This window comes from Elgaria multicarinata, chromosome 4 (genome assembly GCF_023053635.1).
Source record: "Elgaria multicarinata webbii isolate HBS135686 ecotype San Diego chromosome 4, rElgMul1.1.pri, whole genome shotgun sequence".
NCBI lineage: Eukaryota > Metazoa > Chordata > Lepidosauria > Squamata > Anguidae > Elgaria > Elgaria multicarinata.
Genome location: NC_086174.1, coordinates 144,204,280 through 144,230,071, shown reverse-complemented (window position 1 = coordinate 144,230,071; position 25,792 = coordinate 144,204,280). Strand labels below are relative to the sequence as shown.

The 25,792-nt window shown below is 42.5% G+C and overlaps 1 long non-coding RNA gene across 1 annotated transcript in view; it reads left to right on the top strand.

Moving 5' to 3' along the window:
• The window catches only part of LOC134398535 (uncharacterized), a 114,067-nt gene that overhangs the window by 2,111 nt on the left and 86,164 nt on the right, over nucleotides 1-25,792 (top strand). Inside the window, exon 2 of the long non-coding RNA XR_010025418.1 lies at nucleotides 489-516. This is a non-coding gene — a long non-coding RNA (uncharacterized LOC134398535). The remainder of the gene's footprint in view (nucleotides 1-488; nucleotides 517-25,792) is intronic.

The window sequence follows — 25,792 nt, the reverse complement described above, 5'->3', positions numbered from 1 at the left end:
CTGAATCATGATGGCTCAGACCACATGGTCGCCCTCTCTGGCTGTGTAATGCAGTCTCATTACAATTGCGCAAGAGAAGCAGGAAGCAAAGCCCCTGTAAGGATATGTGATTTCTCCATAATCTAAAGAAGCCCCTGGTCACTTTTTTCTCCAATGCCCCCCTCCCCGGGCTTTTTATAACATCTTGTCTAATGAAGCAATCTGAGGTTCTCAAAAACATGCATACCTTTCGGGGGCGATCTTTTGGTTGGCCTAAAACTGACTGTAGATGTTGTAACTGTTGCCACTTTCCATTTCAATGTTGTTGTTTTGTTTTTGTTTTGCTTTCCCCTGAAACATCCAAATGGCGAAACATTAAAATCCCATACGTTGATTTCATTTATTGATACTTTTGCTCACCCATTCTTTGTACAATTATACCTTTATTAATATCAGGCCTTTCTTGGAATTGATAACATTTGACTATATCAGCATTTCCCCCCATTAAGCAGATGTCAACTGGAACAGAGAAGACTGGTTAGTGTTCCCTTATTCTCTTAGTTCCCTAAATGGAATGCAGCGAATTGGCTGCGCATGTTTTAGGGGTTTTACAGGGGGTTATCCACCTCATTTTGTCAATATCAGTGGGGGCGGAGTGGAAAGTGCCATAAATGTACATTTGTTTCCAAGAATCCAGGTAAAGAGAGAGCAATCAATTCCAGATGCCCTCATGAGACATACTAGCTTAACAATGCTTTAGGTGTCACTTAGAAGTTTTAAATCACTTGCCAGAGGTTATGCTGCAGAATTCCTAAAAGACTATTATAGCAATAAGATATATCATAAATGTCCCTTGGGTGTATAAAACTATGTAACAAGCATCCAGCAAATCAAAGGAAAGAGAGATGTAAAACAAAACCTTCCACTTTGACCTGCATCCCCTCCACCACATTTCAGGAACACGCACTTGAGTAAGTCCTTTTGAGAAACCACCAGAAGAGATAAGGAAATATTATAGCCACTAATGCTATGAACCAAGCGAGACTTTTTGAACTGCTACTTTAAATCCTTCTCTTCGACGTCCTCATTTAAATGCCTGTACTTCAAGAGCTGTCCATCTCTCTATTTAGCATTTTACTGGTATGGAGTTCTTATCTTCCATCGAGGGATGAGCAAACCTGCCTGCTTCACTTTCTGTAAGATTCACATTGTTTGTCCTGCTCCATTTCTGCATTGGTTTGCAGGGTTTTTATAAAAGGAAGCATGACAATTTCTACGCATTTTGCACACACTTTTCCCTAATAGATGCATCTTTTGCAAGCACTTTCTCCAAATATATGCCTGGGGGTGGTGAAAAAACCTTCTTATTGACATTCTCCAAGTATCCAGTTGAGGGGGGCATTGGGAGCACTTGGAGGAGGTGCACCATAGATGTCAGGGTACAAGGAGGAGGAAAGAGAGGAGCTTTTTATGCCAAAACCAGCACTTTGAATTGGCCCAGGACATAAATGTCAAGTAAAAAAAATTACAGGCATAACATGTTCATGAGGCCTGCTGTACATATCCTTACTGTGTAAAGTTGTCTGGATGAATCTCCCACCTGTGTAACTTCCTTGTGGGAAGGAGGGGGTGCTCAATTAGAATTATAGATGTGGCATCTGGGTAATGTGGGTTAACCCTCCCCCCCCTGTGTTACAGTGCAAATCAACCCCCCCCCCCAAAGCTGCTGCTAGCCGCAGGTGAAAATCTGTGATCAGATATAATTTGACCTGAGTGCAACATGGTGAGGAAATTAGGATTCAAGGGAATAAACGTTTTGGGATCAGGTGTGATAATGTGCACAGTAACCTGAAGGAAAAGATGCTAAAGGCATGCAAAATGAGGCTGAAATGCATTTAGAATTACTTTACCATCTACCCCCGCGTTCTTTCCTTTCTTGCAACCCTCACCCTTTTAAGCAAAAGCAAGAAGCGGGGGGGGGGGGGAAATGTACCCTTATCTTCAGAGTCTGAAAGGAGATTATGCAAGTTCATTTATCAGCTCTGTTTGCTCTGTTTTATAGGTAGGTATGATGAATGCTGAGTGTTTGTAAGAGCTGTTTACGGAGTGATCAGAACGATAAATGGGTTGATGGGAAAGCTCTTAAATTCCTGGATCCATCATTACACTACATAAAGCATGAATTCTATTACATGAAAAAAGAGGAACAGAGCAAAGGTCTTAAGATGTTTCCCTCCTAGAAAGGAGCTATAATGATAATGGACATATGTTCCATTACGAGTTTAGAATATTTAACCATTGCTGAAAACCAAAGGTCTGTATTGCTCTCTAAAGCAGTTAACTGAATCAAGATGGCTCAGTTTTAATAACTAAAATATTGCAACTCACTTCCCAAAGTAATCCCAGCCCGTGGGAGAGACCAGAGTGTAATTTTCACCCACTGGGCAAACTTATGAATAAACAGATCAGCCTCACGAACTCATAATAAATAAGTGCTCCTTTCTATATAATTTATAGCCTTAAAATAATAAAAAAAGTCAGAATGATTTGGGACTTGGGGGTGAAGCAGGTTCTATAGTTATCTCCAAAAGCAGTACCCCTTTAAATCAAGGAGTCTCCATTCAGAATGCCTTTGTTTATCACAGTTATTGCAAAGTGTGCGAGTAGAACTGATACCTACTGAAGTAATGAATATCTTCCTTGCACCAGTTAAAATATATATGATTTACCAGGCTGGATCAACTATGTGCCCATTTCATCCCACCCACCTCAGTGTAGAAGTAGTCTTTTAGTGGGAGATGTGGAATATTTCCCTCTAAACCTTACAAATCAGCTAAAAACTTTTCTTTTTTCTAAAGCATTTAGAACTTGATTTTGATCTGACTTTTATACTGTTAGTTTTACTCTGCCCTGTGCCTGTTTGGTGCATTCTCTTCCCCTTCTTATTGTTTTATTATGATTCTATTAGAATGTAAGCCTATGCGGCAGGGTTTTGCTATTTTATTGTTTTACTCTGTACAGCACCATATACACTGATGGTGCTATATAAATAGTAAATAAATAAATAAATAAATAAATAAATAAATAAATATGTAAAGATTCACCTTGTTTGCTGCACTGGAGGAACATTCAGTAATATGAGTCTGAAGTAGTCCAGCTTACACACAGGTTAACCACCTCAGTTTGAACTAGGCCTAGGCTGCTGCTGCTGAAATGAGTCTCCCAACAAATAATATGGTCAGAGAGGATTAATCCGTTGAGGCTGGTGGCTTCGATTTTCATGGGGATGTGAATCTATTCCGGTTTTCAGTCAGAAGCAGCCAGAACACTAAAGGAGTTTTTTATTTTATTTTATTTATCATATTTATATCCCTCTCCTCAGCCAAAAAAAAGGCTCTTGGAGCGGCTTACAATCAGTTAGCAAAAAAGACAGTCCCTGCCCTCAGGCTTACAGTCTAATAAAGACACACAAGGAAAAGGAGTTAAGGAGGGAAGAGGGAAAAGAGAGAGAGAGAGAAATTAAGTAGACCGGCAACAGGGCTGATGGGATTGTCCTGGTCCCAGAGCAGGCCCCGATGTTTCCTCGGCCTGCTCCTTGTCCCCTTATTATTATTATTATTATTATTATTATTATTATTATTATTATTATTTATTTATATAGCACCATTAATGTACATGGTGCTGTACAGAGTAAACATGGTGCTGTACAGAGTAAGCTCTTTCTTCTTCCCCACAGGGCCAAGATGACAGTTAGCCCTGTGGGGGCGGTGGGGAGAGAGTCCAACTGGGTGCTGAACTTAATCCCCCAAGGTGCTTTGTTCAGCACCTTGGATAGATCCTTTAGAGTTCTGATTTAAACCTGGCATGGATTTACAACTCCACCAAAATTGGAGCCAACAGCCTCCACTGGGATTAATAAATGTTCCTCGTAGGTGTAGGAGACCACAGTAGATTATTCTGAAGCTGATGATGCAGTATAATTGACAGTGCTTTGTGTATTGGCAGCAATGCATCTGAAATTGTTATCCTAGACACTGCTGGCATGAACTTAAGTTGGTGCACTCTTCCTGGAGGTCTTCATGTAGGGGCTGGTCAGCATCCCTTGCAGGTGTTCTGACTCTGGGTTTCCTGCATCAAGTAGGGGTTTGCACCCACTGCCCTACAAGTCCCTCTCCGTGATTCTAACCATGGTTCATTTACAGAGGAGAAAACCTCATCTGCTTTAGAGCAGTGTCTTTACAGGGGTGGCTGTATGGCTGTGGAGGTATCTTTAAGGTTGAAGCTTTCTTCTCTGCTTTAAGAAGTTTCAAGATGTTTCTCCTTTAGCTGAGCTGGATGAGTTAGCGGTGGATGCTGCTGTCTGTTCTCATTTCATGTAGGTTTTCTGGTTTGCTTTAAGGGGGTTTCAGGTTTTACTTTGCTAGTTGTATTTCATCCATCCTATGCTGCCTTGAGCTTGTGAGAAAATGCCCTATAGATGTGTTAAATGCAGAAGACAGGACTGGGGAGCATGTGTTGTAGCCACGCATGCAGACGAATGAAATGGCATTTGGATTCGCCCAACTCACATGGCCATGGTTTGTGTTTAAGGACATTATTGGAGCTTTTCTGATGAGGATGGATATTATGCCCATCATTGCAATAAATATATGGCATCTGGGATCAAACTGCTGCTTGTGGGAAGTCCTCAGGGATGGAGGTTTCTGCTCTTAAGAGGTACAGCTGTATTGGCGAGGACAGAGGAAATGCTTCTGAAAGCCTTGGGGCATGTTTGGCAGAGACTCATTCCTTGCTTGCACACTTGGTGGAGCCTTTGGCTTCAAGCAGGCCTGTTAATTTTGTAATAGGGCTTAACGTATGCATGGTTAAACAATAGACATCAGATTTTTCTTGCTCTCTCTCTCTCTCTCTCTCTCTCCCCCTCTCTCTCTCACACACACACACACACAAACAGCTTCTTTGATAATTTACAGATGAAAAATTAAAAGGGTGCAAATTATTGGTTGATCAACTAAAGCCATCTCTTGCTGCTGCTTATTATTATTATTATTATTGTTGTTGTTGTTGTTGTTGTTTATTGCATTTTTATACCACCCAACAGCCGAAGCTCCCTGGGCGGTTCAAAAAACTAAAACCATTCAAAGTATAAAACAAACAGTATAAAAACATGATATATTATTTGTTTCGTAGGGCCCGTTCAGAAGACGCCTTAAACCATAGCTTTAACCATAGCGGTTAAGCCAGAAAGCCAGGCCATGTTCAGAAGACACCTTAAACCATGCCTTTAACCATGGTGAATTAAGCTTTTTGCTTTATTCCCCATGGTTAAAGCCATGGTTTAAGGTGTCTTCTGAACATAGCCTAGCTTTCAGGCTTAACCACCATGGTTAAAACCATGGTTTAAGGTGTCTTCTGAACAGGGCCATAATCATTTGTCGGAAATGTAAAAAGCATAATTTGTCTCTGGGAGAGCTGGCTCCAGGTTTTTGTAGACCTTTGGGCAAGATACCTTCCACAGACCGCCCCCTTCCCACAGTGAAACAATCATCTTAACAGTTCCTATTACTCCTTATCCTCCTTCCCATCCTTGCTACTGTTTGCTTCTTTGACAGGCAGAGAGCCAGTGAACAAGGAAGTAGCGGCATCTACTGCTACTCCTTCTCACCACCACCACATTGTCTAGGTTTCAGTAAGGGGTTGCAATGGTGCAAAGGAGGAGCCACTCCATAGGGCTCTTGCTTCTGGAACCCTCTTGAGGTGTGGGCCCTCAGCACATGCCCGTCCATGCCTACTCTTGCCATTGCTTCTGGAGATGAGCTCCTTTGAAAGAGTAGCCTACGAGAGTTTATCCTGCACACTCTTTCGCAGGGGTGGGCTGCTCTTGGGAAGCATTTTCTTTGCACCACTTCATCGTAACAGCAGGGTTTCTTGCACTGGCCTTTTAATGCTTCCTAGTTCCTAACTCTTGTAAAAAACAAGATGTCCTTCTCTGAACAATTATAAGTGTGTTTTGAAATGGGAGCGGAGTGGTAAAGTGAAGTTCTTGTTCAACATCTTGTGCTGGGCTTTTTTTTAAAAAAAATAAAAATAAAGCTTGGAATGACTTACCAACAATTGACAAGCAAACTTTAAAAGCAGTGGCATGGAAAAGCTTTTAAAGATCATTAGTAATTCAGGATGGTAATTTACTTTATATTAGCAAGGCAGAGTAAGTTGGAAAAATGCTTCTAGTCACTCAGAGATATTTTTAAATACCTCCATGTTAACTGGGAAAGCCACTGTCTGCCATATTCATGTTTGACGGTCTTTGTTTTCAACTCAGGCTCTTGCCAGCCAATCTGCAGAAGGATGTCACTTGGGGCTCATCTACACCAAGCAGAATATTGCACTATGAAAGCGGTATGAAAGTGGTGTATAAAAGGCAGGAGCCACACCAAGCAGGATATAGCGGTATGAAAGTGGTATGTGGTATGTGTCAATAGGCCCCAACTGTTGTCAGTGCAGCCCAATACCGCAATAAAGCAGTCATGTGGCTCCTGCCTTTTATATACTACTTTCATACTGCTTTCATAGTGCAATATCCTGCTTGGTGTAGATTAGGCCTAAGGGTGGCAAATTCTTTAAACATCACAGGAGGTGGAATAGCGTTAGTATATAGTAGGTTCTTATTCTGTGCATCTAGAGATTAATTTAAAGAATATCAACTTTTCACAGGAATACTGAGACTCAATAGGTTATGTAGAGTTCTGTCATTCTTTGACATTTTTTTAAAACAAACAAACAAACCCTGCAACTTTGACTCACTATAAATTGGAGTGAAGGTAGGACTTGGGAAAGAGGCTCTTTAACTCTTTCTCCCCTGATGCTTTTAAATGTTCACTATAATGCCCATCCCCAAGTCACTTTGCCATGGGGGATACAAAGTTTTCCTTGCAGTTTCTCCATATTTTTCTTCCTACAAAGATTGGCTGGGGCATGTTTGAGATGAGCAAAGGGGGAGATTAAGCAGGCTCTCCTGCCCACCTTTTCTCTGCTTGGACATAGCCTGCCAAGAGATGGTTTGGGTTAAAAATGAACCCATAGAAGAAAGAAGCATGGAACTCTTCATATAATGTTTGTTCAAAAGTCAACAAATGGAAGAAAGGAGAGATATGCAAATGAATGCTAGAAATTCTATTGGGGATAGTCAGGGTAAGACGTAGCTCACCAGTGAATACATTTACTGTCTAATTTTCCACAGCTTCTGGGTGGGGGAAACTATGAACAAGAAACTGCTTGTGGTTTGTTTCATCATGTGAGTCAGAAGGAATTGTAGATAATTGGAGCTTTTTTTAACTGTCCTGGGAATATGTTGGAAGGGTGATATAAAATTCCTATGATAAAAAAAACCCAAAAAAGTAGGGCATGTGTGTGTCTAGAGTGGAGTTGTGTGTGTGTGATGCAGGGTTGGGGGTCCTCAGCCTCAATCTGGCCCTCCTGGGGGTCCCAACCCTGCAGGATTCCCCAGATGGCTCCACCCCTTCTAAAGGCTCCACCCCATTTTCCCCATCACTGATTGGTAGTTTTCTAGGTTTTGTGCCTTTCCCCCCTTTCTACATGTTTGAAATGCCTCTTGTATAGGGTGACCAAACATCCGGATTGGCCCGGACATGACCGGAAATCCCGCCCCCAAGCGGGATCTGGGGGGAGATTTCAAAATCCCTCCAAATGTCCAGCAAAATCGGGGCAGGCCTGCGTCCCCCAGGGACGCTCTCCCCTTCTCCTCTATGGTGGCGCAAGCGAGCCAGCACAGAGGAGAAGGGCGTCGTCGCTGGGGGGAAGGAGCTGAGAAGCCCGTTCTCCAAGAACAGGCTTCCCAGCCCCTGCCCCCCAGGGACGGTCTCCCTTTCTCCTCTATGGTGGCGCAAGCACGCAAGCGCAGAAGAGAAGGGTGGCGGCGCTGGGAAGCCCAGTGTTCTCGGAGAATGGGCCTCACAGCTCCCTCCCCCAGCGATGCTGGGCCGGCGCCACCTCTCCCACCCATCCCCCACGATCCCCGATTGTGCCAGGGATGGTAGGGCGGGAGCTGATGCCGCCGCTCCGAAAAAGAAGCTGCTTTTTTGCTCCTTAGCTTAGCCCCACGGAGATGCTGCAGAAAAGCGTCCTCCTGCCCCGCATCCCAGCACCCGCCATGCGCGGGGCTCGCCTCGGCTGGGCCCGGGCTTCCTCCCAGCACCCGGGCCTGCAGCCACACCAGTGTCGAGTGGGGACTATGAAGGGTAGATTATGTAAAATATTAAAAGAGAAAAGTAAAATGAAATTAAAGGATTGGTTAAGAGATATAAAAATAAGAGAAGATATGGAAAAATTGTTAAAGGAGAAAAAATTATCTTGGTTAGAATATGGGCAATTAGAACAATGGAATAAAAAGTGGATTAAAGATAATAGAGTTTGCAGAAAGATGACGAAGTTTGAAGAGTTAATAGCAAATAAGGAAAAAGGTAAAGGAGGTAGTATAGTTTTAAAAGGGTTAATGAGTGAAATATATAAAATATTGTTAGAAAAGGAGTTTAGAGAGAACTCAGAGAAAATGGTATGGGAGTCAGATTTGAAGGTACAAATAGGGCGACAGAGATGGGAGGGACTATGGAAACAAAGAGTGTTGAGAAGTTTGTCAGTGAGAATAAAGGAGAACTATTTTAAAATTTTGTGGAGGTGGTACCTAACCCCGATTAGATTGAATAAGATAAATGATCAGCATTCAGCAAATTGTTGGAGAGGTTGTGGGGAAAAAGGAACGTATTTACATATGTGGTGGCAATGCAAATATGTACAAAGATTATGGAAGATGGTGTTTTCAGAAATTGAAGAAATAGTGGGAATGAAAATAGAACAAACACCAAAGATTGCATTGCTGTCACTATTTGAAGATATAAATGTGGAAAAGAAACTATAGAGCTGATATCGAGTTTGCTGGTTGCAGCACGATTGATGGTAGCCAGGAACTGGAAGATTCAAGGGGAATATTCTATTGAAGAATGGTATAAAGAAGTATGGGATATAGCCATTAATGATAAACTGACATGTAATATTAAGTGGAGAAAAGGCGTAACTAAAATAAATGAGTTTGAAGGAATCTGGAAACTGTTCCTAATATTCGTGTTTACTAAGGGAAGTGGGAAACCGCCAGCGGAAGAAACGATAAGATTTTGGATTCAGGAATAGATCCCGAGGTGGGGGGTGCACTTGTATGTTAAGAATGATTATGTTGTAGTATGATAATGTATAGGTAATACTTATTCAACATATAAGTACTCAACATTTATTCAATATGTATGTAGCAGTTGTTTGATGTTTCTTTTTTATTATTATTACTATTGTAATGTTGTATGTTTATATAGTGTAGAAAACAAATAAAAATTATTAAAAAAAAAAAGTGTCGAGTGGGGACTAGAACCTGAATCTCCCAGCCGCCAGTCCTTTGGTGAGTGTGGGATGGTGAGTGTGGGATGGATTTATTTGCCTTTGGTGAGTGTGGGATGGATTTACCCCACCTTCCAGTTAAGTATGTATGGAGTTTTGGTTTTTTCAGATGATGATTCTTTTTTCTGTCCTTTTGTATTCAATATTTGATTGTGGATTAAACCATATAGGTTTGCCTTGCCTTTGAGAAGCTGATCTTCAAACACTCTATCTCACTGGGAAGCCTAACACAATAATTATCATGCTTAAAATGCCTGTCATTATCCACTGCCCTTTTAAAACTAATTATAATTACACATCACTGCCGTTCAGTATCCTTAAAAAAGAGTTGTTAATCCCCCAGATGTACATAGGTTAGGTACTCCAGCATGCACGTTCACTCCTGCTTTCACTCTCACCTGCCAACTTTTTATTTATTTATTTAGTAATGCATACCTTTTCCTAATTCTGGAGGATTATCCAGATATTAGAGAGCAGTTTTCTGTAAATAAATAAATGCTTTCACCTCATGGAATTTCAGGCTTGGATATTTTCTCTGCCCCTTAAAATACTGTTGAATTCAAACGATTGGATCTGTGTCTCAAATACACACCAGATTAGATCAGATACATCCAAAGCTGCAGAGAGGATGATCCCTGAGAGAGAGCAATGAAAAAGCCCAATTCTGGGATTGTATAAAGGAGCCAGCTGTAGGTTTTGCTAGAAGTAAGTAGCAAAAGAAATCAGAAAAGTAATTAGGAGTCTAGCTGCATTGTGAAAATTAATCTCAAACTTGTATTTGTTCCTTCATCCCAGCAGTACACAAGGCAGGCTCAGGTGCAATCTGAACACATAATGTGACCAGGTAAAACATAAATTGAATATCTGAAACCTTCTCCATATTTCATCTTAAGACTCTGACAATGACATGGCTTCAACATCAAGTCAGACGTTTTAGTTTTCTCTCTCTCTCTCTCTCTCTCTCTCTCTCTCTCTCTCTCCAACCCCACCTGCTTTTAGTTACATCTTACATGAACATTTTTGTGAACTTTCTACTGCTGGCCTAATAAAGGTATTGCCCTACAACAGAACTTAATAAAACACACATTTTTAAAGTTTCAGTAAATAAGGCAATCATGAGGAGCACAGGCAATTGCTTGTACAAAAACACAGATCACTCACAGGGTTTTCCTGGTAGTGGTCCTAGTTTTTGGAACACTTTGCCCACGCGGGGCAGCCTGAGCTCAAGTCTGAGGAATTTCTGTGTCAAATTAGATGTGAAGTTACACCAGTGTGTACAATGAAGAGATTCCCTCCCCCAAACAACAACAACAACAACAAATATTAGCTTCAGAAGAGGGATTTTCTTTAGGCCCACATAAGGGAGGAACGGGCTAAATAACCCCACCACACCAGCTCTGATACTGATAATTACCAGTCTCCTCCCTCCATCTAGTGTTATTTCCATTTTAAAAAAATTCCACTTTAAATGCAAAGCCACATTTAGTCACGTCTGGTTTGGCTCATAAAAGAAAATGCAAGGTGAGATTGTTTCTGGAAGCACTTAGGGCTCTTTTGTTCTGTTTGATTTCTATATAGCTCCTTCAATACAAAGATTACCAGGGTGTTTACAGTAAAACATACATTATATTAATAATATTGATATTATTATTACTAATATTATTATTGGCCATCTTTCAGGGCAGAAGCCCAATTAAAACAACAACATAAAACAACAAATTAGTCAGCTGAGTTAAAGCAGTAATAAAACTAGATAATAAAACACCTCAGACAGTAAAAGCTCAGAAAAATAAGATCTTTACCTGGTGCTGAAAAGATATTAATGTAGGTGTCAGGCAATTGTCTTGGGGAGGGTGTGGATTTTTTTCCATGCTGGGTGAGTGTGTATGGATGTGTGGATTTTAATTTTTATTACCTTTGATGAGCATATGTGAGCTGTGTATTGCTGTTGTTATTTTACCTTGAGTGTGCGTGTGAATGAATTTTTATTTTTGACTTAAGGCTCATCTACACCAAGCAGGATATTCCACTATGAAAGCGGTATATAACATGCAGGATGTACACTACTGCTTTATAGTGGTATTGAAGTGCACTGACAACTGTTGGGGCCCATTGACATGTACCATATACTGCTTTCATAACCGCTTTTATAATGTAATATCCTGCTTGGTGTAGATGTGTCACGGGCCCCAACAGTTGTCAGTGCACTTCAGTACCACTATAAAGCAGTAGTGTGGCTCTTGCCTTTTATACACCACTTCCATACCACTTTCATAGTGTTATATCCTGCTTGGTGTAGATGAGCCCTATGTCTTTGAGATTACGGTTATTTTACAGTATGGCTTTCTTTTTATTGTACTAGATTTTTCTGCTTCATTTGTTAATATGAATTTTCTGCTTCATTTGTTAATAATGCTCCTTCTCTTGCTGGTGATGGTGATAATGGATACTGATTCTAATATTAATAATGCTCCTTCTCTTGCTGGTGATGATTGCTGGTTGTGGTTGTTTATTATGTTATAAAAATAAAGAAATGGTTTTATATAAGTGTTAATTCATTTTTTAGTATTTAGTATATTATTATAGTAGTTGTGTGCCTTTGGCACTCATTGGTTGCTATCATTTACTTTTTGTGAACCACGCAGAGAGCTTCGCCTATTGGGCAGTATAAAATGTAATAAATAAATAAACGTGACCGAGGCCACGCCCCCTTGGGGGCCGGACATGTTGAGTTGGCTCCGCCTTGGGGTGGGCATGTTGGGGTGGCCACGCCTCCTGAGGGCGGCCATTTTGTCCTCCTTTTTGGTTTCCAAAATATGGTCACCCTACTCTTGTAAGGCTTCGATACTGGCAATAAGAACTTCAACCTGCATTATTCTAGTATTTTTGGTACTTTTGCACCACCTCTTTTTGCCTTCCGCCCTGCCCACCGCTGGAGTGTAGCCATTGTGGGTGTCTACGAAATGGAATCTTGTCCTGAGGCGGAAAGAGGTTCCCCAGCCTTGGTGCAATGGAACTGAGGTGTGTAGACCACAGTGCGCCTGCCACGTAACAAATTTGAGGCGAAATGCTACAATGGTTTTTCAGTGGTTGATTTATTTTGAGAGCCCACACAGCCACTGACTCTGCATCATGGCAGGCACATTCCGTGAAGTTTTAAAAGTCCTTGCAAATTAAAAATTGCTATATGGATCATCAAAATGGTCTGGCTGCAGTGCAGGTCAGTGTAGCACAGTCTGTGCCTTATTTGGGAATGAATCTCTTAGAACTGTAAACCACCCAGAGAGCTTCAGCTGTGGGGCGGTATATAAATGTAATAAATAAATAAATAAATAAACTCTTTGGGACTTGCTTCAGAGTAAAGCTGAATTGGACTTTAAGCCTTAGAAGGTGCAGATCATATGATATTGGGAGGGAGCCATTAATCCATGGCTTGCTCCCTCCTAATTTACTTCTTCTTTTCTTTTTACCTGTGTGTATCTTTCTATCTTTAAAAAATCGTCTTACCTGTATGTTCCAATCATAGTTTTTAACTGTATACATTGACAGGCGCAACAATATGAATGTAAAATGACTGTCATGGCTATGGGTTCCTCTGTTCTTAGCAAATGAATAAACAACCAGAGGTGGCTGGTTTAAAGGTGCACGGGTGTGTGTCTGCACGATATAACAAATTGCACGATATGTGCGTGTTCTTTTAGTGCACCATAGCTGTGCACTCCATTGCACCAGTGGCTACTACAAACAGCAGGCTGGAATCGCACAGGTGTGCCAATCGCACAAGTGTAGATCTATTCTGGAGTCTCAACCCTTCCTTCCATGAAAAAGCTTTTAAAAAACAAGGAAACAACGTAGGAGTTTGGGGGAGCTGGCAGGAGAAATGATCCTCTGAAATCAATGGGCATGATACCATCATCCTAAAACCTGATTGACCCAGCATCAGCAGCAACACAATGGCTAATTATCCAGTCCTGGGTGTGTTGTTACTCTATGGCTCAGCTGCAGAGTTTGGTCTCTCTGTGTGTGTGTTTTCCCCTGCTTTGTTGTGTCTGGTCTTGCAGAAACAAAAGGATGCTCTGTTTAAATTTTTAAAAGAAAGTGGTGTGTGCTTCTGGCAGGCTGTCTGTAACAAGCACTTTTTTCCAAGTCACAGAGGGGCGGTGTCTTTTGATTTGAATGAAGGATAAGATTTCTCTTGATGAGTGAAGAGCTAGCTAGCTCTGCAGCTGTTCCAAGGGCCAAAGAAATGTTCTCTTCACACAGAGGACATGTCTACACCATACAAGGAGGGAGTGGGGAGGATCTCACGATATGATGATCGCGCGATCTCCCCCTCTGTCTACATGCGGTGTGTGATGTCCCGGGAAGAAGAGGACATCGCAGCCACCATTTTTGGTGTTTTTTTTTAATCAGAGAAGAGCGCAGGAGTGCTCTTGCGCAAATTGAAGGTGTGGTTTTTTTTAAAAAAAATCCCTCCCACCCCCGATGGGCACAGAGTTCCTGAGGAGCTCTGTGCCCGGCACCTCGGGGTTACTCGCAATGAACCGGGATGAAAATGTGACACCTGGCCAGATGTCCCGCGGTCTTGGGATCAGCCCGGGACCGCGGGAAAAACTGGAATTAAAGGGTAGGGCAATATCCCTGCCTCCGGGATCCTCTGTGTGTCATGTGGGCACACAGGGAGGATCCCAGGATGATCCCCGGGATATTGCCCCATCTAGCCATGGCCGGAGAGCATCATCAGATGAGAGTTTTATCACACACTCATTGCTGCCCACTCAGTTTTTGGGGCATCCTTTAGACGATGGCATCCGCCTCCTGCACGTCTCCTGCTCCTTCTGGCCTTCGTTCCGTCACAAAACAGACCCCACTAAATCTGGAGTCTTTTTTTGATAACGCAATGTTCTGCCATTTCCTGCTGTGTGCAGGAAAAGCCGTGTGATAAAAATGCCCACTGAATGGGCCACTTGGTCATTGTTTACTTCCTCGTTCTTCCCCTGTGTGAAGAAAGAGGAAGTATCATGGGACTGAAGAGGAGAGGAAAGTGACGGTAAGGAAATGTGATTTTCCCCATCTGATAATGTGCATAGTGGAGCACTGTGTGATAGATTTATTTACTTGAATTTGATTGGGACCATCATGCTCCAGGAGGGATGATGGATTTACAATAATTTTGAAGTGATTTTTTTTGTGGGGGGGGATATTATTTTTATTTATTTATTTATTTGAAATATTTTTATGCTGCCACTCCTCAGCCAAAAAGACTCACCCAAATTAATTCTGTACAAACAAGAGGTCCTTTGGCTCCTGAGCCCTCTCAGATTCAGTGGGCACCAGATGCCAATGTGGTGCCCATTGTTTTGTGAACAATGTATAATAAATCTTAGTATCAAACCATCCTGCAATTTAGGGATGGGCAAACATGCCGGCTTTGAGCTTGTAGTGTGGTCCTTCAAATTCTTCTTTGGAGCTCATTTTGCGGCCTTCCCGAACGCAAGTATTTTATTTTATTTTCTGGATCGTGGAAAAATGCACATTTTTTAAAAGTACACCCTTTTGGATGTGAACACACATTTGGGAAATGTGGAAAGCTCCCTATGAATTGGGTTCCTGCTTGTGTTCGCTTTCGGGGTTGGAAACAAAACAAGTTCAGATGATTTGCAAACAGGAACAGAATTCCCATACAACCCTATTCTGTACACCTGTGGGCAGGGCCGGCACTTCCATAAAGGCCAGTTAGGCAGCCGCCTAGAGTGCCAGGCGCCTAGAGTGACTTCGGCACCCCCAGAAGTCACCCTCCCACTCCCAGAGCCGCTCTGGCTGAGTGAGGGCAGCTTCCTGGTGCGCCGTTCGCCCTGCTCCCCAGCATCCCTGGCATGGCTTCAGCTGGGCGCCCGCCCAGCAGCTGAAGCCAACCTGGGACACTGGGGGGCGGGGGCGGGCGGCTCCATGTTCTGACATCCGGCGTGCGCCAGACGTCAGAACATGGAGCTGTCTGACCGCCCTCCCCCAGCTTCCCGGCTTGGCTTTGGCTGGGGGCTCCCAGCCAAACCCAAGCCGGGACGCTGGGGGGGGGAAGGAATGGCTCTACGTTCTGACTTCTGGCGTGCGCCGGACATCAGAATGTGGAGCTGCCTGGCGGAGAGGGGTGACAGCCCGCAGCATGCCGCTTACCTGCTCGGCGCCAGCGGCTCCTTAGCCCGGCGTGATTGCTGCCTCCTCCTCCTCCCCCTCCTTCCCCCTGCCACCCGCCCTTCCCTCCCTTCTCTCCGCCCGGCCATGTGACCAGCCTCCTGCTTGCCGCTCCAACCCGGAGGACGGAGGTGAAGGGCAGCAGCCCGCCTCGACGCCCCTCAATGAAACTCCACCGCCACCGCGTCCGGATGGCCAGAGGAGTTGGGCACCGCGCGTAGCGCTCCTGCTGCCCAGCTCGCTCGCCTCGGGGTGAGTGGGCCACGTGGAGCGTGTGTGTATGTGTGTGTGTGGGGATACGGTGTGTGTGTGTGGGTGAAAGCAGCTCACCTTGCCTAGGGCGCAAAAAAGCCTGGCACCGGCCCTGCCTGTGGGGCATTACATGAATCAATCTATTTATTCTGGGTGCAGTCTGGGTGAAGGTAAATAGTAGGGTGACCATATGAAAAGGAGGACAGGGCTCCTGTATCTTCAACAGTTGTATTGAAAAGGGAATTTCTTCAGGTGTCATTTCCTCTTCATCACAACAGGTAAAGCTGCAGGTGCCCTGCTCTCTTTTAAAGCTGGTCACAGTATAGCTGCAGTATAGCTCCTGCAGCTTTAACCATTGTGATGAAAAGGAAATTTCACTAGGTGCTGCATGCATACAAATGACACCTGCTGAAATTCCCTTTTCTATGCAACTGTTAAAGATACAGGAGCCTGGTCCTCCTTTTCATATGGTCACCCTATAAATAGTACTTGTAAGTGCGTAAAACATGTGCTTACCTTTGGCTGAATGCACTTCATATTTACTAAAGAATACACCAGCCTGTATGCTTATGGGAGCCAGGCATTTGGATCACATTACTCTTATTCTGTATCATTTACTTTGGCTTCCTGCTAATTTCTAGGCTGAATTCGAGCTGCTGTCTTTGGCCTTTAAAGCTCTAAATGTTTTGGGACCACATTATCTTAAGGACCACCTACATCTGTATGAACCTCCCCAAATATTAAAATCAGCATCAGAAGCTCTACTCTCTGGCACACCAGCAAGAGCCCTTAGGCTGGAAGATATTAGCAACAGGGCATTTTCAGTGGTGACCCCATACCATTGGAATTTGCCCCCAGGGATGGGGATATATGGCCTCATCTCTGCTGGCTTTAAAAACAACAACAACCCTGAAAACATATTTAATCCAGTCTGCTTTGCCGCTTAAATATAAGATAGCCTTCAAGAATTGCTCAGCATGGGCTATGACAATGAAAATGATGTGCTTATTTATATTTAACACTATTGAATCCCTCCGGGTAATTATTTATTTTTGAAAACAAAACAAATGACCATTGGTAGAACATCCAATTTATACAATTATATACTGGGTTTTTAGTGTCTACGTTCTGTGTCTATCATTTTAAGTGTCTATGTTCTGAACGAGTGGCCTGACCCTGAATGTGAAGGTGTGGCATCATATAAAATAGTTCTTTTTCATAAAACACAGACCTGTACAATTGCTAACTGTTCCTTTAATGGTACTGGAAACAAACAGGTGACCTGTTGACCTACAAGTGGAAAGACTATCTATAAATTTGCCTAGGAACGGGCGTCCATTTGGCTTAGCGGTAGAAACTTCCCACGGAAAATTAAAACAGCCAAAGCAAGGGAAGGTCAGCGTTGTTTAAGTGCCACCGCTTTCATTTTCTGTTTCAAACCTTGTTAATTTTGCTCAACTGAAAAACTGAAGCTATAAAAACAGGAATGCCATTGCTAACAACCCCCCCTCCCCAAAGTAGTATGAGCCAAGGGTTTCTCTCCATGTCCGGAAGGATGTAGAGGGATTATATGAATCTTGAAGCAATTAGTTAAATTGTCTCCCTTCTGGTAAATTCTAAAAGACATTATTAATTGAACTCCTGGTCCCTATTAGAGAGGCTAGCTATTCAAGAGCCCCCAAAGACATTCCTGAAACATATCTTCAGCTTTATGAAACACTGTGTAGTTAAAATGTATGCCAAGATTGCCAAAGGTAGCTCAGTGCAAAGACAATTCTGACTTTATGTGCTTGGCAAATAGCTCTCACTATTGATGATTCCTGGCCAAAACAGAAGAATCGAATGACTGAGGAAGCTAATCTATTCATTCAGAAAAAAACAAACACATGGTACAGCCCTCCTGGGACTGTACTACTTTGGAATATAGGTGGTGGGATCATATGATCGAAAGCTCTCCCAAATACGATAAAATAAGCCCTCTCTGCCTGTGGAAAGCTAGCATGCCTGGGAGAAGGGTTCAAATCTAGCCTTCCCCCTGCCATTTTAAATTTCTATATGCAGGTATATCCTGTCATCCCTAACCCAATGCAAAACGTATCTGAGGATGAGGAAAGTAGCCTCCCTGACCCTTGGGAATGTCAACAGGTGAAAACTTTTTGGTCAAGGGTTTCCCAAACCATTACAAACATTATTCATGTTGAAGTAGAAACTGATCCAGCACTGGCTCTACTTTCTATTTTTAGGAATGCCAATAGAAACATTATTCCCAAAGCCTTGGTCACCCACTTGCTGGTTGCAGCCAGGTGGGAAATTGCCCACTTCTGGAGAAGCGACAGACCTTTTGACCATCAATGCTGGTTTGATAAGATTTGGAAACTAGCTTTAAATGATAAGTTGACTCAACATAGCAGGTTAACAAGAGAGGAAATAAACATGAGACGCATTTTTGGAAAACCGGTTGGACTTTTTCTCATTTATTAATATGAATCTTGGCGAACCTAGACCTCCAATGACTCAGGAATCCTTTTGGTCAGAGGTTCTAACTTAACCTGCATCTTTTTCTGTACCAGAATAAATAGATTTGTTTAAGATTTCTATATTTACTAAGTGCTTATTGGAGGTATGAACACCCATGCTTTTTTATAGTGGTGCTGTGGGAACATTTGTATTGTTGTTGAGTGTTTTCTTTTACTCTCTGTGTTTATTGTATTTGTCCTTACTTGAAAATCAATAAAGATAGTGTTAAAAAAAATTAGATTTTCCCATACACTCTTATCTAGACACCTCAGTTGTCCCTCTCTTTCCCATAAACTCCTGGGCAGCTGTCCAGACTATTTTATGTGTGTGATTGTATGAAGCCCTGCTGCAGAATCAGCACTTTGCCCTTTGGCAATCCCAATAAATCCCCTCCCAGGTGCATAAGCAAAACCTGTGGAGGCTGACTCTGACATTCTTGAAGAGAGTTGGGAACCGGTGTCTCCACTACATGCCACACCAGCCTAGCCATCGGAGATGGGCAATAATAAGTCCATCCCATCAGCCAGGGGATTGTTTGAATCCATCTTGAATTAAAGCAACATCTAAGGTCCCCCTCCGGGTGCCTACTCTGAGGGAAGCTTGGAGGACGGCAACAAGGGAGAGGGCCTTTTCGGTGGTGGCTCCCCAATTATGGAATGATCTCCCCGATGAGGCCCGCCTGGTGCCAACATTGTTATCTTTTCAGCGCCAGGTCAAGACTTTTCTTTTCTCCCAGGCATTTAACAGCATATGTTGAGTTTTAACTGACTGCAGAACTAGCTTTGGCCTGGCTGAGTGTTTAAAAATTGTTTTAAATGTTAGCTGTTTTTATGTTTTTAATTTTTGTATATTGATTTTTAATGTTCAGTCTTTTAAACTTTGTAAATCTCCCAGAGAGCTTCGGCTGTGGGGCTGTATAGAAATAGAAATAATAATAATAATAATAATAATAATAATAATAATAATAATAATGGCAAGAAAATAGACAGATGGGCTAAAATATTAAGCCAGGGATGTCTTAATACTACACAGTTACTGTCCTCTGAAACAGCAGTATCTGTGTTCACCTAATTGGTCAGAGATACAAATTTTGCAGTGTTTGTTATGCGACAAACAAGCATATCTTTTTCTTTAACACATATTCAGGTTTATCAGGAAAATAACTGACATGTCAGGACATCTTACTATGAAAACGATTGTTTGTGCCTTTATATTAATTTATTTACTCATGATTGATGTCTTTGCCTGGCTTGGTTAGAGAACACGGGAGGATACTGTAATTTCTTCCGGAATGCTGGCAGGAAGCATTCATGGCAACAAGTTTTTAATTTAGTATTTCATTCTTTGTAGAATCGCTGAAGCCAGCTTGCCAAGAGAATTGGCTTTTGCATTCTGCACAGACAAGGAGAGCAATTACCTTTGCATGCACCCAGTGGGGCTTTTGAGATGCTGTTCCATGAACGCCAATCTCAGCTTTGCAAGTATCCTTCCTTGTGAAATGCTGTGAACGTAGGCAATGGATGCAATAGAGAGTCCTGGCCAATGCAAAGCTTATTTTGCTCAGCGCTGTCTCCCTCCTGAAGAACAGCCATGTTTGCGCAACAAGAATCTGTTGCCGGGGCAGGAAAGGAAACCCCTGTGCACATCTGCTCAGGTTTGGAATCATTGCTGTTCCAGATGTGCAGAACAAATACTATAGAAGCCAATTTTTATTCCCAAAGGCACAGTAGCAGGTCCTGTGAATGCTTACTTGGCTGGCCACTTCAGCATGTTAAACCAAGAGCTTGTTTTATAATGATTAATGAATAATTTTAACCTATATCACGCCTCTTGGAGTTTTCAAAGCATTTCACATAAGATTTACTGACAAGATTAATCCATTAAAATCCTTTTGATTATCTAAAAACTTCCCAGGATTGTTCATAAACCCTATAAAGTTTATGGTAAGTATTTATGTAATGCTGGTTTCTAGAGCAAAGGGGGAGGGGCATGGAATGGAGTAAGGAGAGAGCAAAACGTCCGTTGAAGAGAGGAGTTAAGGAGAAAGGGGGGGGGGGAAGGAAAGGAACCTCTCGTGCAAGCACTTGAGTCATTGCTGACTCCTAGAGGGATGCCTGCTTTCGCTGATGTTTTCTTGGCAGACTTTTTTGTAGTGGGGTGGTTTGCCATTGCCTTCCCCAGTCGCAGTTACCTTTCCTCCAGCTAGCTGGGTACTCATTTTACCGACCTCAGAAGGATGGAAGGCTGAGTCGACCTGAGCCGGCTGCCTGAGAACCAGCTTCCGCTGGGATCGAACTCAGGCCGTGGGAGAATTTTGGCTGCAGTAACTGCTGCTTACCACTCTGCGCCACACGAGGCGCAGAGTGTGCGGAGACTCTGTGGCACAGAGACACGAGGCGCCACACTCTGCACCACACGAGAAGAAAGAGGGAGCTGCAAAGAGAGGAGCAGAAGGAGTTAGTTGAAGGAGAAAAGGAAGAAAGGAAAGAAATTGGCAACATCGTGAGGAAGAGAAGGAGACAGTCTGCAGTTTAGTGAAGAGTGCAGCTCCACACAGATGGCATGTCTAGACGAGATGATATCCTAGGGATCATCCCAGGATCGTCACTGTGCATCCTGATAATCCCTCCCTTTCCCAGGGATATGGCCCTACACTTTAATCCTGGTTCTTCCTATGGCCCTGGGATGATCCCGAGACCACAGGAGGTGTGGCTGGGCATCCTGTTTTTGTCCCAGCTCCTCGCGAGTAACCGCGAGGAGTCAGGACTCGGGCATGGAGCTCTTCAGGAGCTCTGTGCCCATCAGGGATGCGGTGGGGGGAGCGGGAGTAATTTATTTTTTTTTAAAAAAACTTACTTTTTCGAAGGAGTGCTTGAGCACTCATCTTGAGTAAAAAAAAAAAAATCCAAAATGGTGGCTGCGATGTCCTCCGTCCTCCCAGGATGTTGCGTGCCATGTGTAGACTGAGGGGGAGGATCTCGCGATCACCATATCGCCAGAACCTCCTCCTCCACCACCCTGGTGTAGACATGCCCAGAGAGACAAGCAACCAGGGAACTAAAGAAATGGACTAAACAACAGTTGTTGGACCAGTAAACCCAACACTGTGCTTCACAGAGAACTGTGGGTTAAAAAGAGTTCTCTCATAGCTGTATTCATTGTTTTCTTCAAGTTATTATTTTCTAAAACTTCTTAAGCCAAGTAAATTCTGTTAAATATTTATTTGGTTTGGTCTCTGGAGTGATTGCAATCTGCCCCTCCTCATCCTAGTCGTAGAAACCCGAACCGTTACACTGACAAAAACTAGGGCTGTGCACCGTTTTGGATCCGAACCCCGAATCCGAAATGAATATGGGTGTTTCGGACCATTCCAAAACGGATCCGAAACGGTTCTGCTGAGGTCCGAAAGTTTGAGGTTTTAAAATTATTTTTAAAAAATATGCTGTCATATTTCACAATACACACCTGCAACTTTGCAACATGATCGAACCTACATAGGGCTTGATACATGGCAATTTTGAAGCACATTGGTCCATCCACTGATTTTTAGTGATTTTAAAGGTTTTTAGGCAAGTTCAGAAAGCTCCGTGTGTATTGGCAGCTGTGATTGACAAGTTCTTACCTAAATTGGCAGGAGGAAGTACAGGGTCTCCTTAGTATTGCCTGTGTTCCTTTGATCTTCAAATTTCATTAAAAATAAAAAAGTTATAGGTGATTTTTCAGACAATGCATGTCAATGGAAAAAAATGGCGTCCAAATAGCGTTTCGGAGGTCCGAATTTTCCTTTGGATTTGAATCCGAGACGAAAAGGGGTCCCCCAAAACAACCCGAAATGAAACGGGCCTGTTTTGGAAGGTCCGAAATGGGCTCTGAAACGAAACGGGGGTCCGTGCACAGCCCTAACAAAAACTGCAAATGTCAGACTCCCTCTAAGAAGAGATGTTCCTTCCTATATGTGAGAGGAGGGAGAATTCCTCTAAGAAGTTTGTCCACATCACAGCAGGCAACCTTATCGCTCCCCGCCACCCAAACATGCTGTTTCCCCTTCAAAAATGTTGATTTATACACATGTATGCAGATTTTATTGACCAATTAAAACCGTATTCTGCGATTTTATGGTTCTGGAGAGGCCATGTCAGTAGCCAGAGGATATATTGGACATCACTTTCTGAAAGTAGAGAGAGAGGTCCTTCCTTGGCAGGGGAAATTCAACCTTGGAATGCACACCCTCTCCCAGCCACTCCAGAAAATTCCAATATCAGAAATGGAAGAAAGGAGGAATGATGGGAGAAAATGTGAATCCACAGTCCCCCTGGTCACCTGATGTGCCCTCAAACTTGTGGCAGCTCTACACTGGTTAGATGACGCAGCTGCAGATTCAAAGCCACCCTGGGGCAAAGAGGTGAAGATGTGCGTCTGAAAAGTTGAGGACTTATCCTGACTTTACCAGCCAGAGCGAGGGCAACCCAGCTCTTCTGCCATTCTGCCCTCGCTTGAAGACACTCTCGGGGGGTCTTACCGGGCAGAAGGCAACCTCCTATTGGTCATCAGAAGCTGCGGGAGGGGCCAGGGGTGGGGGTTCAAGCCTAACGGCCACCGGAAACCCTGTGCTGCCTCCCCTCTTTAGGAGAAATTGCCACCGACATGCACCAGCAAGAGCCGGTTTGACAGCAGAGCAGCACCAACCCGGTGCCATGAAGACAGACCCATGGATCTGGCATAGATTAGTTACCTCCATGTGAAACCAATGTGAGGGAATTTGGCCTCCTTCACTTCTGTCCTGCCAGCAGAACCCCACAGGGCTGTGGTGTGGCAGTTTGTCTTCCTCCTGATCTCTCCAGTGTGGGAGATGGGATTGCTGTCTTAGATTTCTTTGATCTACTAGTTAGCTAACATCATCTCAGAAACCTTACTACAACCCTGTAAAGGTAGGTCAGTATGATCATTCCCATATTGCAGATGTAAGACTGATGGTTGAAGATCTTCTACTGAATGGCAGGATTTTCTGGAAATGGCAAGGAACGGTAGTGATTTCCTAGTTTCTTATCATGAGGCATTCAGATTTTATGGTTTGAAGCCAATGGCCGTTACAACCTAAGTTTGTACTCATGCACATGTATATGTATAAATAGACAGATGCCCACACAGACCAATAAATCCCAAAGGAAGTAAACATCTATAAAATCATTAACTTGGATCATGGTTTAATTTGTTTTTAACTGTGCATATTTATTGTTTTATACTGTATGTTTTTATCTGTACGCTGCTCTGAGATCCTAAAGATATAGGGCGGGATATAAATGTTTTAAATAAATAAATAAATAATAAATAAATAAAAGCTAAAATGGTAACATTCCCTATATCATTTAATCCTCTCTCATCTCACACTATTGCCCCGCTCGTGCTCTTCGCTCCTCTGATGCCATGTTTCTCGCCTGCCCAAGGGTCTCTACTTCCCTTGCTCGGCTTCGTCCATTTTCTTCTGCTGCCCCTTATGCCTGGAACGCTCTTCCAGAACATTTGAGAACTACAAGTTCAACCGCAGCTTTTAAAGCTCAGCTAAAAACTTTTCTTTTTCCTAAAGCTTTTAAAACTTGATTTTGTTCTGACTTTATACTGTTAGTTTTACCCTACCCAGTGCCTGTTTACCCTACCCTGTGCCTGTTTGCATTCTCTTCCCCTCCTTATTGTTTTATTATGATTTTATTAGAATGTAAGCCTATGCGGCAGGGTCTTGCTATTTACTGTTTTACTCTGTACAGCACCATGTACATTGATGGTGCTATATAAATAAATAATAATAATAATAATAATAATAATAATAATAATAATAAAATAATTTAATTAATTAAAATTAATTAACCATTTAATTAAAAATATTTTGGTTTGGAAAAATAGCTGTAACTTCCTTATTGCTAATGCATACAAAGCAGGAGGTGACAAACCTATTTCCATTGGCGAACAACCATCTAATTTTAAAATCAACTGACCTTCTAGAAAATATGGAATAAATGAATGAAACCTATCTGTAGAGAAGTTATATAAACAGCAGTACAGACTATAATATACACTCTGGCTGATCCACATAAACAGTCATTTATTGGCCTGTTATAGAATTTGCTTATCAGATAGTCTGTGGGCATAGTTTTGGAATCTGCTCACACCCTTAGTGCCTGGCTAATAAGGTAATATGCCCTTGTTTGCTGTTTAGAATAATGGAAATGAAATATTGGCTAAATCAGCACTCTAAATCAGATACGAAGCATCCTTTTGATCCCAGTGCCAGAGAGCACTGCTGTTTCAAAAACTGCTGTTTCAAAAAGAAAAGAAAAAAGAATCAATCACCTTCTATGCAGAGCGCCACAGGCACTTGGATGGTGAATCCCTTTGTACGGAAAAGGCTCTGCCAGCAGTGTCAATCAAGCTGAGCACAAAAATGCAAACCGGTACCTAATTATTATTATTATTTTAAGATGACTTGTCAAACTACAAATGGGAAACTACTGCAAGCAACAGATCTGATGGTTTGCATGATAAAACCCTTTCTGATTTAAATGAATGTTGCTGAGAGGAAAGGCTGGGTCCAAAGTACTCCATCACACCTACAACACCTTGCTATGACTTCTTCACAAAATGAACTGTGCTTTGCCTGTTTACTCAGAAGTCCCGCTGTTTTCAGTGAGGCTAATTCCCTGGTAAGTGGGTATAGGATTGTCTGAGGCTCTCTATTGACCCCTGAAGATTTAAAATCTCTCTCTCTCTCTCTCTCTCTCTCTCTCTCTCTGAGACCAATAGAAATATAGCAACTTCTGTACATTGACCAACAAACAGAACTTTCAGATCAAAAAGCAGAAGGGTGAATGAAACTGAGAACAAAATAAAATATTAATTGTGATAAAGAAATGTAGGATAGACAAGTGAATATGGATAAGAAAATCGAAAAGCAAAAACTGGTTATTAACAGGATTAGAAAGAGTGGAGGAGCTACACGAGAAAGGCAAGAAGAACCATCTTGAATTTTGGGGAAGTACCCAAAGGTGAACTGTTCTCTTTTATAGAAATATTTTATTTATTTATTTTGTTAATTTAATTACAGGGAACACAGTAGTGTTCCCTATGTTATAGACGTTCAGTAGATATAGATACTGTACTATTGTTATCAATTTTTCTTTATTTTGCATAGAAATGGTACAATAAAACATAAAAAATTACATATTCCTGAAATGCATTCTGTTCACCCCAGTGATAACTGGCCTCCCATTGTGATAGTAGTCTGCACTATGAGAAAGAGGGGAAGCAAGCAAACCAACTAACTGTGGCCAGATCTACACCAAGCAGGATATGACACTTTGAAAAGGGGTTGAAAGCTGTCTATGCAGTGGCGTAGCAT